This window comes from Leguminivora glycinivorella, chromosome 5, assembly GCF_023078275.1.
Source record: "Leguminivora glycinivorella isolate SPB_JAAS2020 chromosome 5, LegGlyc_1.1, whole genome shotgun sequence".
NCBI lineage: Eukaryota > Metazoa > Arthropoda > Insecta > Lepidoptera > Tortricidae > Leguminivora > Leguminivora glycinivorella.
This window is the reverse complement of record NC_062975.1, coordinates 16,650,845-16,664,841: the sequence shown is the minus strand read 5'-3', so window position 1 is coordinate 16,664,841 and position 13,997 is coordinate 16,650,845.

Sequence of the window (13,997 nt, the reverse complement as noted above, 5' to 3'; positions counted from 1 at the left end):
TTATTTTTGCTAGGAGAGTGGCCAAAAAAGTTATTCAAAAGACCTCTGCAGTACATAATATAGGTGAACATCGCGCATTGGCTATACCTTCTACTTAATGACCCTCAAATTAATTGCCTACTAAGTGATGTATTCTGTGTCCTTAAACGGCTAAAAGGGAAGTATGAAAGAGGAAATGTTATCATCTTCTGTCGGCATTAAGCTTCAAAATCGAGTGAGGAATGTCGAGACCCAGCGCCGCACCAAGGGACGTGGGTGACGTAATTTCCAAACTCAAATGGAATTGATCGGGTCATGTTGCCAGGCAGAGTGATGGCAGGGTGGACCATAAAGTTTAACCAAATGGAGGCCGCTTTCGGATGTAAGAAGCGCCTGACATACGTTGGCTCATTGGGTGGACAACATTTGAAAAACTGCGGGGCACAGGCGGGCAGGCGGGCCCAGGACCGGGATAAGTGGAGTATACGAAGGGAGGCCTATGCTCAGCAGTGGGCGATTAACGGCTGAAATGATGATGAATTGATGATAATCTTGTGTATGGGCACAGCACAGCAGATGTCATCCCAAATGCAGCAGAGTCCAACTAGGCAAGACCTCCACCTTACAAAAACGTATTTAATCCAATAACAGTATCTCTCAAGCACTCAGCTAGCTGCTGAGCAAATGAAACCGGTTCCATCATGTCAGAATGACCAAGGGGTTCATGGCGTTTACCACGATAGCTGGCGCTGGAGGGTTTTCTTTAATTTTCGTTCTTGCTTTCTCGTTTCTCGTCGTGGTCACCAACGTGAACCACGTGATCCTGTTAAATATGATAAAAGCTCAAGTTGACAGGTCGGACATGACACTTATTCCATTTTATAATAAATAAACTAATATCTGCTTCAACTGATGCACAATCCTACCGACTGTTTAGTTTGTCCCGAGCCTGTTTGCGGGCCGGCGGAAAAACAACGCCGGATTACTATGGTCTGTTTGAAGAGGCCTTTAATATCGTTTCACTAGTTTACTTGTTGGTATAACACTTGGACTATTGTTTGATCGGATATCAACTTATAACGTGATCTATTATTATAGATTTCAAGAGCAAGCTCTTTTTTATAATGGCCAAAAAACATACGCGCTGATTAAAGTGTGAACACACAAAGTTTTTATATCAATGAAGTGGAATGTTTGCAAGGAATGTTTTCTAAAAATAACATGTCATTTTCAATTTTTCTGACACAAAAAAAAACTATAATTTGGTCACTAGCGTGACAAATTACGAATTTCCAATTTCACTTTTTTTTTAATCATAAGTACCACGTAAAAATTAAACATAATGCATATCTATGTTAATAAGTATTTTCAGAGATCCAAACAACATCGAGGCAGGGATATACTGTAGTACAGTCAGCATCAATAGTAGCGGAAGAAATGGTACAGTAAAATAAAAGTATCTGACTTTTCTTAAAACTTAAAATCACAAACGGGACTTTTTTAATCGCGTTATAACTATGTTTTAAAACCGACCTCCGATCATGACTTTAGCCTTCTTTCTCTATTCTGAAACCACGGGGACGATGTTGTCGTGGAAAGTTTAAATACTTTAAAACAAAACTTTTCTAAATACAGATAAATCTGTATACAGTTTGCAGTCAACATGTCAAAATTTATTTTTGTGCATCTATTCCTTCCGTGCACGACTGGTGATGTCCAAAATTTGTCGGCTTTTCCATATTAAATTGTATGGAGTGAAATTAGTTCCAACGGCCGCCGCTAGCATTAATGTTGGACTTGCCTATAAGATGACGTGTATGACAATTACACTGAGAGAAATTTGCATTGTGAATTTAACAAGTTCGACTTGTTGCGGTTTATCCGTTTGAATCAGCCAAACGTATGTTTAAAACAATATGTGTCAGGTTGTTTTTATAAAATCGACTTGTTGATTCAAATATATTGCCGATTCAAATGACAAGTAGCTTGTTGTTTGAACCAAAGAGCACGTAGGCGCTATTTTAACCAAAAAACTTGTTGAACGAACATGAAAACTGGTTGTGTTTTCTCTCAGTGTAGCGCCACTCTTTTAAGCACGTTGCCAATAATAGACACACAATACATCTTTTTTTATTCAGCGGTTACATAATGGTAGTTACCTTCTGAACCATTGTTTTATCCGTGACTTTTGATGATGACTGTACATAATTACGATTTTCGTTATACCAATTCATCTCGCAAACTTATTTGTTTGTCTCAAAGTTAGGAAATCAGTGGTTTTGATAGGTAGGTATTACGACGAAGAAATTGGCGAGGTCTTAACGAGTTCTGTTGCGAGTTCCCGCCTCGGGGTAACCCTTGTAATGCAGATTTAGTCCGTATTTATCGCAACTTGCACGGATTAGATGTTCATAATATTTGTTTTCTATGTCGGCGGTAAACAAGCATAGATATATCACTCTCATTGTATGTAGTCGCCGTACAATTTTACTCTGAGGTGTCATAAATATGCGGACCCTACACTGCACTTTCAATGTGCAAGCAAATATCCTCATTTGCTGAAACACAACATTGGAAGTACAAGTCTTGCAAGGGCTTGGCTCTAGATATGAATAACATATACTTTGTGCATACAAAGCAAGTTGTCCGATAATACCTAGGTATATCGATTAATAATATTAATCTTGTTACAGTTTTTTGCAGAAAAGTAGGCTCATTTATTACGTAAGTAAAATCTATATTATTTATGGATCATTAATTTATTTTCTTGTAGGTAGTTTGTTTAGTAGTTGGGTAGTTGGGTAACCCTTGTTTCTTGGGTAGTTTTTGCACATTGTACTTTTTCATCAGAAACCCGTTGACCATGCACGAACGTTGTAAAGTGTTCGAAATGTCGGGATGAGTTGTAAATTGTTTTATTTTATGAGTAACTATCGCGGTAATCAAGACAATATTACGTACGTATAGTCAAGGTATTAAACATAGAAGCGGAAAAATTGCCAACAACGTATATGGTATACACGGCTTTGAGTTAAGGTTGTGGCTACATATTTTTAGCAGTTTGTCCGCATCTATATATTATTAACCTTGACTATAAATACAAGTTTAGTACCGGTTTATTGTAAACACCCGCGCCACGGGAAGGGTTAAATACAAATATACATAATAACACTAACGAGATGAACGTTACACGAACAGGGTTTCTAGCGCTATTTGCACGTTCTCGGAAACCTGAACAGTCATTAACGGGTATACGAATACATTCGTGTAATACAGAGGAGCTCTAAAATAGCTAATTTAGACGGAAGATGTTAAGCTTGCTTAGCATTCTAAGCAAATAACAGGTACAAAAGGGAAATGTGCTGGCACTTAATAGCAGGAAGTTACATCTATACTATTGAGGATAATTTCTTCGTCGGATGGCTCGTCCTCCATATTTAATCTTTGAAATAAAACTTGAAATCGATTCCACAATATTTAATTGAACAGATTCAATAACTAAATCACAATAAAGTCACACTACCTCGTTGATGCAAACGGATAACGAAATACAGCGGACGCGCCGTGGAAATGGCAGCGTGGTCCAACGGAAAAGTGTCCCTGTTTCTAACCTCTCCAACGAACCTCATTCCAAATCAAACGTTCTCAGCATCAAATGAATTATCAGTTACCCTCAATGTTGCCATTTGCAAAATCGATTCCGCTCAAGTTTCAACTTGACATTTCGATATCACGATAGGATTATTTAATGTAGCAGCACCGACTCGTTGTTCTTAGCTGCGCCAATAGATGGCGTAGCACTCGCAGCGATAAGTATGACTTATCTTGTCTTGGTCGTCAGCACCTGCGCTATGGTGAGCTGTGAAATCGCTTGGAGAAATTATGAATTCCTTAATTGATAAATTCGCCGTGCACTTTTGCAGCTCATTGTACAAGGACATGCTCAAACGGCATTTGAACGCTTGCGCCATCGACCATGAGCCTTGTGAGGAGCACGCTGAAAAAAAGGTCGTATTGGTGAACGAGATCTACAATACGCTAGGAAACGTCCTCCGTAAGGTTTAGTTATGATCGCCGTCATTGAAAACGATGAGAAGTATTATATTTATGACAGCTATGATTTAAGAATAAGAATAAGAATAATATTTATTTATCAAAGAGACACACGTTTACATGATTATCCATCAGACTCCAAACTAGGCTGAGCCTGTATTTTGGACGTCTGCGAGAGCGAATTGACAACTACATAATTTTATGCATACCTAATTTGATTTGTAAAAACAGTGCTAAAGCTATAGGTAACTAACTAACTAAATTATCAATAAAACTAATCTAAAATCTAAGTTAAATAAGTGCTATTACTAATATTATTTTTATTTGGGTGTCTTTAACTTTTCTTTCGCGCTTATTGGTGCGCTCTGCAATAATGTTCTAAGTATATTTATACTTATTTAAGTGGGGCTCCCTTACGTTAGAGTTCGTTCGTGTTCGACTGGTACTTGGCCAGTTTTTTCCATAAAAGCAGAAGTTTCAGATAGATAACAATAGAGACCCACCCTACATGGCGGTTATCCTCAAATTATTTTTTTTTACAGTATTTTCGTCATATCGAAACAACAGCGTTTCGCGTTTCCTGGCAGCCCAAACCGCTTCGGGCCGGGGAACTTTCCAGAGTATTTGAAGACATTTCACCCGCGGCGCGATGTGTTGCCAATTAACCTCGGCAACTTTGGAGGAGTTTGTGATTAGTGACGGAAAGCAATTTGACATTATTCCAGATTTTGGTGTTTTGAAAAGTTTGAATCGGTTGAAACTGCGATATTTTATGTCTTAGCTAAGTACGTTTTCTTATGTTATAATCCGCGAAATATTGTTCATAAATTCAGTGTGTTGAATAAAATAATAAATATTGGGGGACACCTTACACAGATCAACCTAGCCCCAAACTAAGCAAAGCTTGTACTATGGGTGCTAGGCGACGATATACTTACTTATATAGATAAATACATAGAAAACACTAATGACTAGGTACAACTATATGTGTTCGTCACACTAATAAATGCCCTTACCGGGATTTGAACCCAGGACCGCGGCTTAGCAGGCAGGGCCACTGCCAACTGCGCCAAACCGGTCGCCAAATGAACGTAATCAAATATTTAAAAAAATTTGTTATTAACCACTTGTGTTTTCACATTATCCGATCTGATATCGGATGTCGGGCCAATATCCCATACAATATAGTCGCCATCATGGATTTTTTCCATTGAAATCCTTCCGACATCCGATATCGGATCGGATAATGTGAAAACGGACTAAGGGTTTTGAATAATTATATATTATACTTAGGTAATATGATAATTCGAATGATATGTAAGTAATCGTGCGTTCAAAAGCTAATAATATTCGCATGCGCTTTGGTACAATTTTCTGAATCCATGAGAAACAATGTCTTAAAATAAACATACCTACCTAATTTTCTCTTTTGAATCTCCCTTTGTCTGAAGTGCTATCAAGCGGAGATCACACGAAACAAATTACTCCGCCCATTAAAAGGCCAATAAATAAATGAATGACGCGATAAATAAGCTACACAATTCTTCCTGTTTTATATATTATGTTCGTGGAGCGAGTCGAGTTCCACGCAAACTAGGCAGTGACCGCGAAAATCGGAGTTCGCAAGTTGCGGACAGCTTTCTTTTTAACTGCTTCAATAAAGTAAAAAGACAAGATCCCCAATATTCCAAAAATCAAGATCCTTCAAATCAAGGGTGAACAGGTATCATCTGGGCGAGCTCATTCCATCGTAGGCCACGTCTTTGCCTTTGGCTAGTCTGTGGTCAAGAGTAAGCCCATTCATCATCCTCCTGGCGTTATCCCGGCATTTACTGCGGCCCATGGGAGCCTGGGGTCCGCTGTGACAACTAATCCCAAGATTTGGCGTAGGCACTTGTTTTACGAAAGCGACTGCCATCTGACCTTCCAACCCAAAGGGTAATTTAGGCCTTATTGGAATTAGTCCGGTTTCTTCACGATATTGTTTTGTATTTATAATAATAGACTGGTTTATCAGAACCTTCGACTCGTAAAATTTGCGACACGATTCTTCCTGCTCACGCGCGGACGACGGTTATTTGTTTCATCTAAATGCTAATTACTGCCACCCGTTTAGGGGGCACTCGATGTAACAGCTTTCGGAACTCTATGGTTGAATGGCGTGACGGAAAGCTGTGAACATTCACCGGCAACAATATTGTACAAAAAGATGGCTTTATAAATATCTGACACGCCGATTGACCGATATTAGTGCTGGTGACGGAACATTGTAGTAAAGTGAAATGTCACTGACATTAGGTACGTATGTACATTTTGTTTTGAATTATTACCTACTCAAATTTCGTCTTCGTCACTGACTTTACCTACATTCAGTTTTGAATTCTACCTACCTACTCATATTTCATCTTCATCGCAAAACCATGTATGTGTGCAAAAAACCTTGCATTTATTTAAAAATATCAATAGAGTTAAATTAAACTTTACAATTTACTTGAATCAAGATGGAATAAGACAAACGCCGTGACAAGACCAACACCTGTAGGGAATCCTCAAATGTTTGCTCTTGGCTCGAGTAAAATAAAATATGACTCATAAGAATAAAATCCGGCCAAAATATATACGGGATAGGATACGAGGCCGGGAATCCGTTTTCATGCCGAGGCATGAGTGCTTTTCTCCATACAATGAAAAAAAAAAAAATGATCTAAAGGACAATATTTTATAAAAAAAGTTCTTTGCAGGCCTAGGCCTAAATTTGTCCTCTCGAGCGCCCAAAAAGCGATACTTTCCCAGATAAACAAATTTAACATGTTTGAGAAAATTAACTTTTAGTTACTTCTCCATTCTACACATTGTATCTACAATAACGATGGTTAGAAACTACCTCCCAAACAAATTGCAATAGTAATATTTTACCTCAGACTGAACAACATACAGCAGTTATGAGCGCAATGTATATTTTCATATATTAGAGCACAAAGTTGGCCAGCCGTCTATCGAGCTGTTTATTTCAAAAACTACACTAACGCTGCCGAGCGAGTAAAGGCGCACGAGGCGTAAACAGTTTATGCAAAGCGCGGGATTGAATAAGGGGTGCAGTCGAGACGAGTGGGCGTTACTGACACCGACGCAAGCGCGAAGCCTAAAGCGGGTGATAGACGAAAGAGCAAGTACGCGTACTTATGGCTCGAAAACCTTTTTCGATTGTGTGTTACCGTAAAGTGGGTGATAGACGTACAAGCAAGTAGTACGCGTACATAAAGATTTCAAACCGGTTGGAATTTCGACGACTATGTGCGGCGGTTTTAAAGTACCCGTACTTACGGTGACACACAATAGAAAAAGGTCGTCGAGCCATACGTACGCGTACTTGCTAGTACCTACTTACAGTGGGTGATAGACGTTCGAGCAAGTACGCGTACTTATGGCTCTACAACCTTTTTCGATTGTGTGCCGTCTAAATGAGCCTTTTGATCTCTGTTACTACAGAACATCATGCTTGATTTCCACAATTCAACGACGAATATTTATTTGCGCATCGCTTTGAGGGTATCGGTGGACGGGGGACACGAATGACTGCTCTTTTGTGAGCTCACCTGACATGTCATGATGCTGTAATTTAAAATTATTGATAAACGTAATATTTTGTGGTGACGGGTGAATAATTTCACCACCCCTTTCTTCCAACAACGTGTCACTGCAATGTCACAATTTTCGTTTTCTTCGACCCCTTATTTGCCAGGAGTGGCACTGAAACTTGAGTAGTTTCATGTGCTCTGCCTATCCCATTATGGGATACAGGCGTGATTGTATGTATGTATGAAAATTTTGCTTGCTATACCTGTGACGTTACATGACGGTGTGAGAGGGTACTCCGCTGCGGCTAGCCGGAGGCGCTCGCAATAACATTTAGATATCGTCGTCAAAGATCCCGCTACCGCTGACGCGCGGTTGAGATGCGGGTATAGTTTTCCTCTGTTGTCAAAAGGTTTTATCATCAAGTGGAAATATGAAAAAAGAATAGTGTTTTTTTAACACCGCACTATAAAAAACTTTTTCCCCTCACTAGCTCGGAAACACGTGTTTTGTCCTTTAATACCAGCGGGTAAAAACGCATTTTATCCACTAGTGGGTAAAGTAAATTGACCTTGAATAGAGTCAAATTAACTGATTTAAAATTGATAAAAGTAGGTGAAGCTAGTAATGATATACCACCTTTGGAACTACTGGAAGCAGTGATAAACGCATTTTTTGCGTTGTACTTTGCCCCCTTGTATAACAAATAACTAAAAAATTCATGCATATGTAATTTGGATACGGAAATTCTACTAATTGAAAATTCCATTTATAGACATTGTGTGCTGTTCTCACAAATGTCATATATACCATAGATCAAGCAAACGTATCTACTTAGCGTGTCAAATAAACTCAGTGAAATCCACTGATTTTAGCTTGCAGCTTTCGGGCGTCAATTTTTGTAAGTTGAAGTCAACCAAAACATAAAAAATGCCTCGTTACGTGATATTCAATTGCAACAACACAAAAATTATGAACAATCAAGAGCCTGAGACATATTTAAAATTACAGGCAAGAATCAACTTCAGTACAAAATTTGACACGCTCGGCCCCTATACAAATATAATATGAATTTGTTTCTTCTATCTAAATTAAGTTCTGTGGCTGTTCTCATTATTTTATGTTGCAGTTATGTAATAGTATATACAGTTTTTCAAGAGATATAGTGCTTAAAGATAGGCACTTAAGCGTGAATAACGAGATTTGGCCTGCAACACAAGAGCACACCACGCATACCTACATATCGTCACAACTTTTAAAAAATCTCGTATCTCACGCTGTTCCACAAAGTTAGAACGCAGTAAGTCTATATGCATTCCATACACACTTACTACAATTTTCTTTTCATTGACAGACGAAGATACAAGTTTTTTTTTAAAGTAGTGACGATATAAACAATTTATACGCTCATAACAGAATAGTACTTTTCGTTATTAGTGCGAGAAGTATGTCATTACTTCACGAGTCCCGAGACATTTTGCCACGAGTGGCACGTGAGTGGCAAAACTCGAGACGAGTGAAGAATGACATTCTCGCACGTGTGACGAACGACGTTTTTTAATACAGTTGCGAAAAAACAGTACTACAACGAAATAAAACGATAAACAATCCGAACTCCCAATTTTCGCATTGACATTGACGCATTTTTTGACAATTCAAAGGCGGTACCTATCTTTGAAGCTTTTAAACTTGCGTTCATATTTTCGATTTTGCTACATCCAACACAATTTATTTATTTCATTGTGTGCCATAAAAAAATAAACATTTACGATTTAGGACGATTGTTTAATATATACCTACATTTTAATTCAATCGACTCATTTATGCCTTGAAGTATTGCAAATAACATGAGATAATTATGACAAATCGCGTAACATATTAAGGTATTTTGAACGTGCTAATAAAATACAACTTCTCGCACGCTAAACAGCCAAAAAACGGGAACTTTTTGAGCAACTATATTAAAATAATATATTTTTTGAAAAACTCGAAAAATAAAAGCATAACACATTATTCTCTTCTTAATCTTTAAACAACCCAAACCACCATTACCAATTTACAAGATACATAGCTTTATCCAAAATAAGGCAAATGAAAATAAATATGAAACCATTTGAACAGCTTCAAAAATCACAGTCAGTTTGTAACGTTGGAACTTCAAAAAGTTTAAAATGTCAATGAAATCAAATGAAACAAAAGCAATACTAAACTCTAAACTCATATTACTAGATATCTCGACACAAATCATGAATCAAATAAAACAAAGGCAATAGAGGACACTAAACTCATATTACCTACTAGATATCTCGACACAAATCATGTCATACCCTTACAGATGGCTGTTTAATTCTTAGGGTTGGCTTACCTCATGGAAGCTGACCTTTCGACCGGCGGAGGGATAAGCCCTCCGACACAAGCCACCTAGTCAGCAACGAAACTTTGTTTACTATGACGTGTCTACACGGGCTTTAATATTGGCTAGTCGTAATATTTGTGGGCTTATTCAGTTCTATTTTTTTATCAAAATGCATAATAATTGTAATATTCAAACCAAGGACGATATACTACGGGACAGACAAAGCCCATACAAATGTACCCCTGAAATGTATGGAAAGCCTTATATGAATAAAAATAAACTAGATGGCGCTGTTTCGCAGTCTGAAAGTGGCAAAATTATATTTTCCCCAACTATTTTTGCGTGTTTTTTATTTTTTATAAGAACAAATGACTTATTTCTTTATGTTAATAATCACGATATCACGTCAATACACATTAAAAATCAGTGTAGTTATGATAGTATTTAATAGTTGGCGCTAAATCATGGAGGTACTATTCTTAGTATGAAGATCGTAAATCCTATATATCGTAAAACACATGTAATCAAAGACCACAAGTTGCGGTAATTACTACGTGTGCATTTATTTTATTTAGCTATATCTGTCCAAATAGATCTCCCAGAAGTCAATAACAGACCAACACTGTCTGTAAATCCCTTTGTTTTTTAATTACATTTTTATAACTAGAATACGAGGAGAATAGCTGAATAAAAATAGGCCATCATACATTCTGTAATTATTATCTTTTCGCACAGACTCTATTAAGCAAAAAAAAACTAAAAACATAATGTTTAGTTTTTATTTATTTTAGTTATATCTTTTCATTTTGCTAGTTTTATGATTTAGTTTAATTTAGGTTGTATTTTAGTAGTTTTAGTAATTTATTTTAAAAAAAACTAAAAACGTAATGTGTTAATCATCATAAATGTTTATGGACCACTGCAGCACTTTCATTTTAATCTCTGATTTATTTATTTCTTTCTCATCCTAGATATCACCGATCACAAGTCGAATAAGGGCAAGTCTCGGCTATGCATAATAGACGCGCAGGCGAAGGTATAATTCAGGAGAATTTATTCTCACTTGAAGCGGTGTTTTATTCCCTCCCCATCCGCTCGGTGCAACTTTTACTCGGGATGAAGGGAATAGGGAAACGACAGAGTTACAATTTATCATACAAGTAAGGGCATTTATTTGTGTGATGAGCAGTATGAGCACAGATATTTGTTCCTGAGTCATGGGTGTTTTTTTTTATGTATATATGTATTTGTATATTACACACACATATATTGGGTTGGCACAAAAGTAATGAGACACTTGTTTTACGTTTTATATTTTTTATTATTATTACAATACAAAAATCTTAGTCAATGATGTAATCACCATTAACATCTATGACTTCTTGCCAACGATCCGGCAAAGTTTGGATGCCTTTCGCCCAGAACTCTGATGGCTGTGCCTCGAAAAAGTTGTTCAACTCCACCTGTACATCATGGAAATCATTGAATTGTTTACCCCGCAAATGTCGTTTCAGGGCTCTAAACAAATGAAAGTCTGATGGTGCGAGGTCTGGAGAATAAGGTGGGTGGGGTATCGTCTCCCAGCCCAAGTTCTGCAGCTGTTGGCGAACGGTAGAGATGAGACATGAGGTCGAGCGTTATCATGTAGTAAAATTACAGTGGCTCGTCTTCGTCGTTTTTTCTTGATAGCAGAAGATAGTTCGGTGAGCTGTGTTGAATATTTGTTAGCGTTTACAGTTTCATTGTGTAATAGTTCATGAAACAGCATGCCTTGCGAGTCCCAGAAACAACAAAGCAAAACTTTTAAGCGGTTCTTTTGACTCAGCTTCGGTTGAGTTGGTGGCGTTTCTTCTCGAGGCAGCCAAAAAGCACGACGTGTATCGTTCTCATAATAAATCCATGATTCATCTCCCGTAACCAGATCAGTCAAAAACTCTTTACGTCGGGGTCGCAGCAAAAGTGATTAACAGATGGCGACACGGACTGCACGACTGGCGTCGGTAAGGATGTGCGGTACCCATCGAGCCAAAACTTTTCGATACCCAAGCTCATGGAGATGGTATTCCACAGCGTGGTGACTGCAGTTAAGTGCTTCCGCTAATTCACGAGTAGTAGCATCAGGATTCGACTGTAGTTCGCGGCGTAAATCGTCATCATTGAATGCACCTGCATCCACCACCTGGTCGCCCTGAGCGTGACTGACTTTCAAGGCTCCTGTCTCCTGATTTAAAACGGTCAAACCATCTGGACACCGTGGCATGGCTTGTACTTCCAGCGCCCAATGCAGTGTTGATATTGTCAGCCGCAGCCCGCGCACTGTGGCCTAACAAGTACTCGTATAAGTAAAGTGTTCGAACTTGTCGCTCGTCCATTTTATTTCAATCTACCTAAACCAATCACGAGGGCGGCTTTATATACCCTCACATTAGAAGTACCTAGAATGTTCTACAACATACTAGAATATTATCGAAAACAATTAACTTAAGAAAGGAAATGTATAGAGTTTTGTAGAGTGTGTCATTACTTTTAAACATGACTGATCTTATTAAAAAAAAACAATGGTAACAACTGAACAGAATTACAGTATCAATCTTTATCAATGTTTTATTACTTAAGTAAATTAAATAAAACGAACTTATTTAATTATTATTTGGTCGTATGATAGCCAATAGATTTTTTAAATTAAAATTTAGAGTAAAAAAAAATATCACCATGTTTAAGACAACTCTGTTATTACGATACCTGCTACAATATTATTTACTTGTATAATCATCCATAACAGCCTTTATCGCCCACTGCAGAGCATAGTCTATTGTTACCTGATGCAATTAATAAATTAAATTAAATTAAATTAAATAGTCCTCTCTTCCAGTACTGTACCTATTATTGTGATAGATTAACTGTTACTCTGCCATGATTCCTTACTCTTGCCCTTTACTCCCCTGAATTCTGACGGGAATGCATGTTTATTATAGGCTAGGAGTTCCCTAGTTTCAGCCAACCATTTGTTAACCAACTTATTCTAGCGGCCTTGATAAAAAGGCATATTTCCTTATTTGTTTTACCAAGTTCTGATAAGAAAGTTGGATGGTTGGATAGACACTGAATTTTCAATGTCAATGTTATGTTTGGGTTGTTATTTACCTACGTCATTTCATGAGATACTTGTATTAGGTATTGCTACTATTACGGATCTGCCACGATATTGGTCTAAGCGCGACAGCGGTGAGCGGCGGCCATACATCGGAGCGAGACACAGCGATGAGACTTTTCATTCGCACGTATGGCTGCCGCTCACCGCTGTCGCGCTTAGACCAATGTCATGGCTGGGCCGTTAGAAACCTGTCAAAGAATGGTGACCTTAATACTATCCAGAGAAATTTTTTTACTTTGTTGAAGCATATAGTAAGAATCTAAGGCCTCGCTTATTTAAGCGTTTTTGTGATCTTTTTCAATTGCTGATCAAGGAGAATCATCAAATATTTAAATAAAAGAATCACGATATTTTAAACTCCGGTCAGGGTGGCTAGCCGAATGGCACAATCGCTCACGAAACGCTCACGAAACGAAGCGCTAGTAGATATCTATCTCTATCGCGCTTGCGTATTGGCGCGACAGAGCCAGCGGCGTATCGCTTTCGTTTGGCGTCGGAGAAATGCCATTCGGCTACGGGGCCAGGGCTCCAATACCGGCAGCCCGATATTTTTCTCTGTGGCTGCACAGGGACGTATAAATTATGCTGCAGTAATAAAAGCTGCTACCGGTTACAAGCCAATTTAAACTCCAAGAATCTCTGACTTAAACTTTTACGATTTTTACACATAAGTAAAATTTAAAAAGGTTTCCAATGTTAATAAAACTACCGTGAGACACTGACATTAAACATGTAAACTCGGGTGTAGTATGAATTTTCTGAGATGAATTTTTGGGTTTTGCCGTAATCTGTTAAACAAAAGCCTTTGTTTCTATTATTCCCAGCGGCTAGCTCCTGTTTCCACAGCACGTGCTAAAGTCTCAGTGTAGTTAAAAAGTA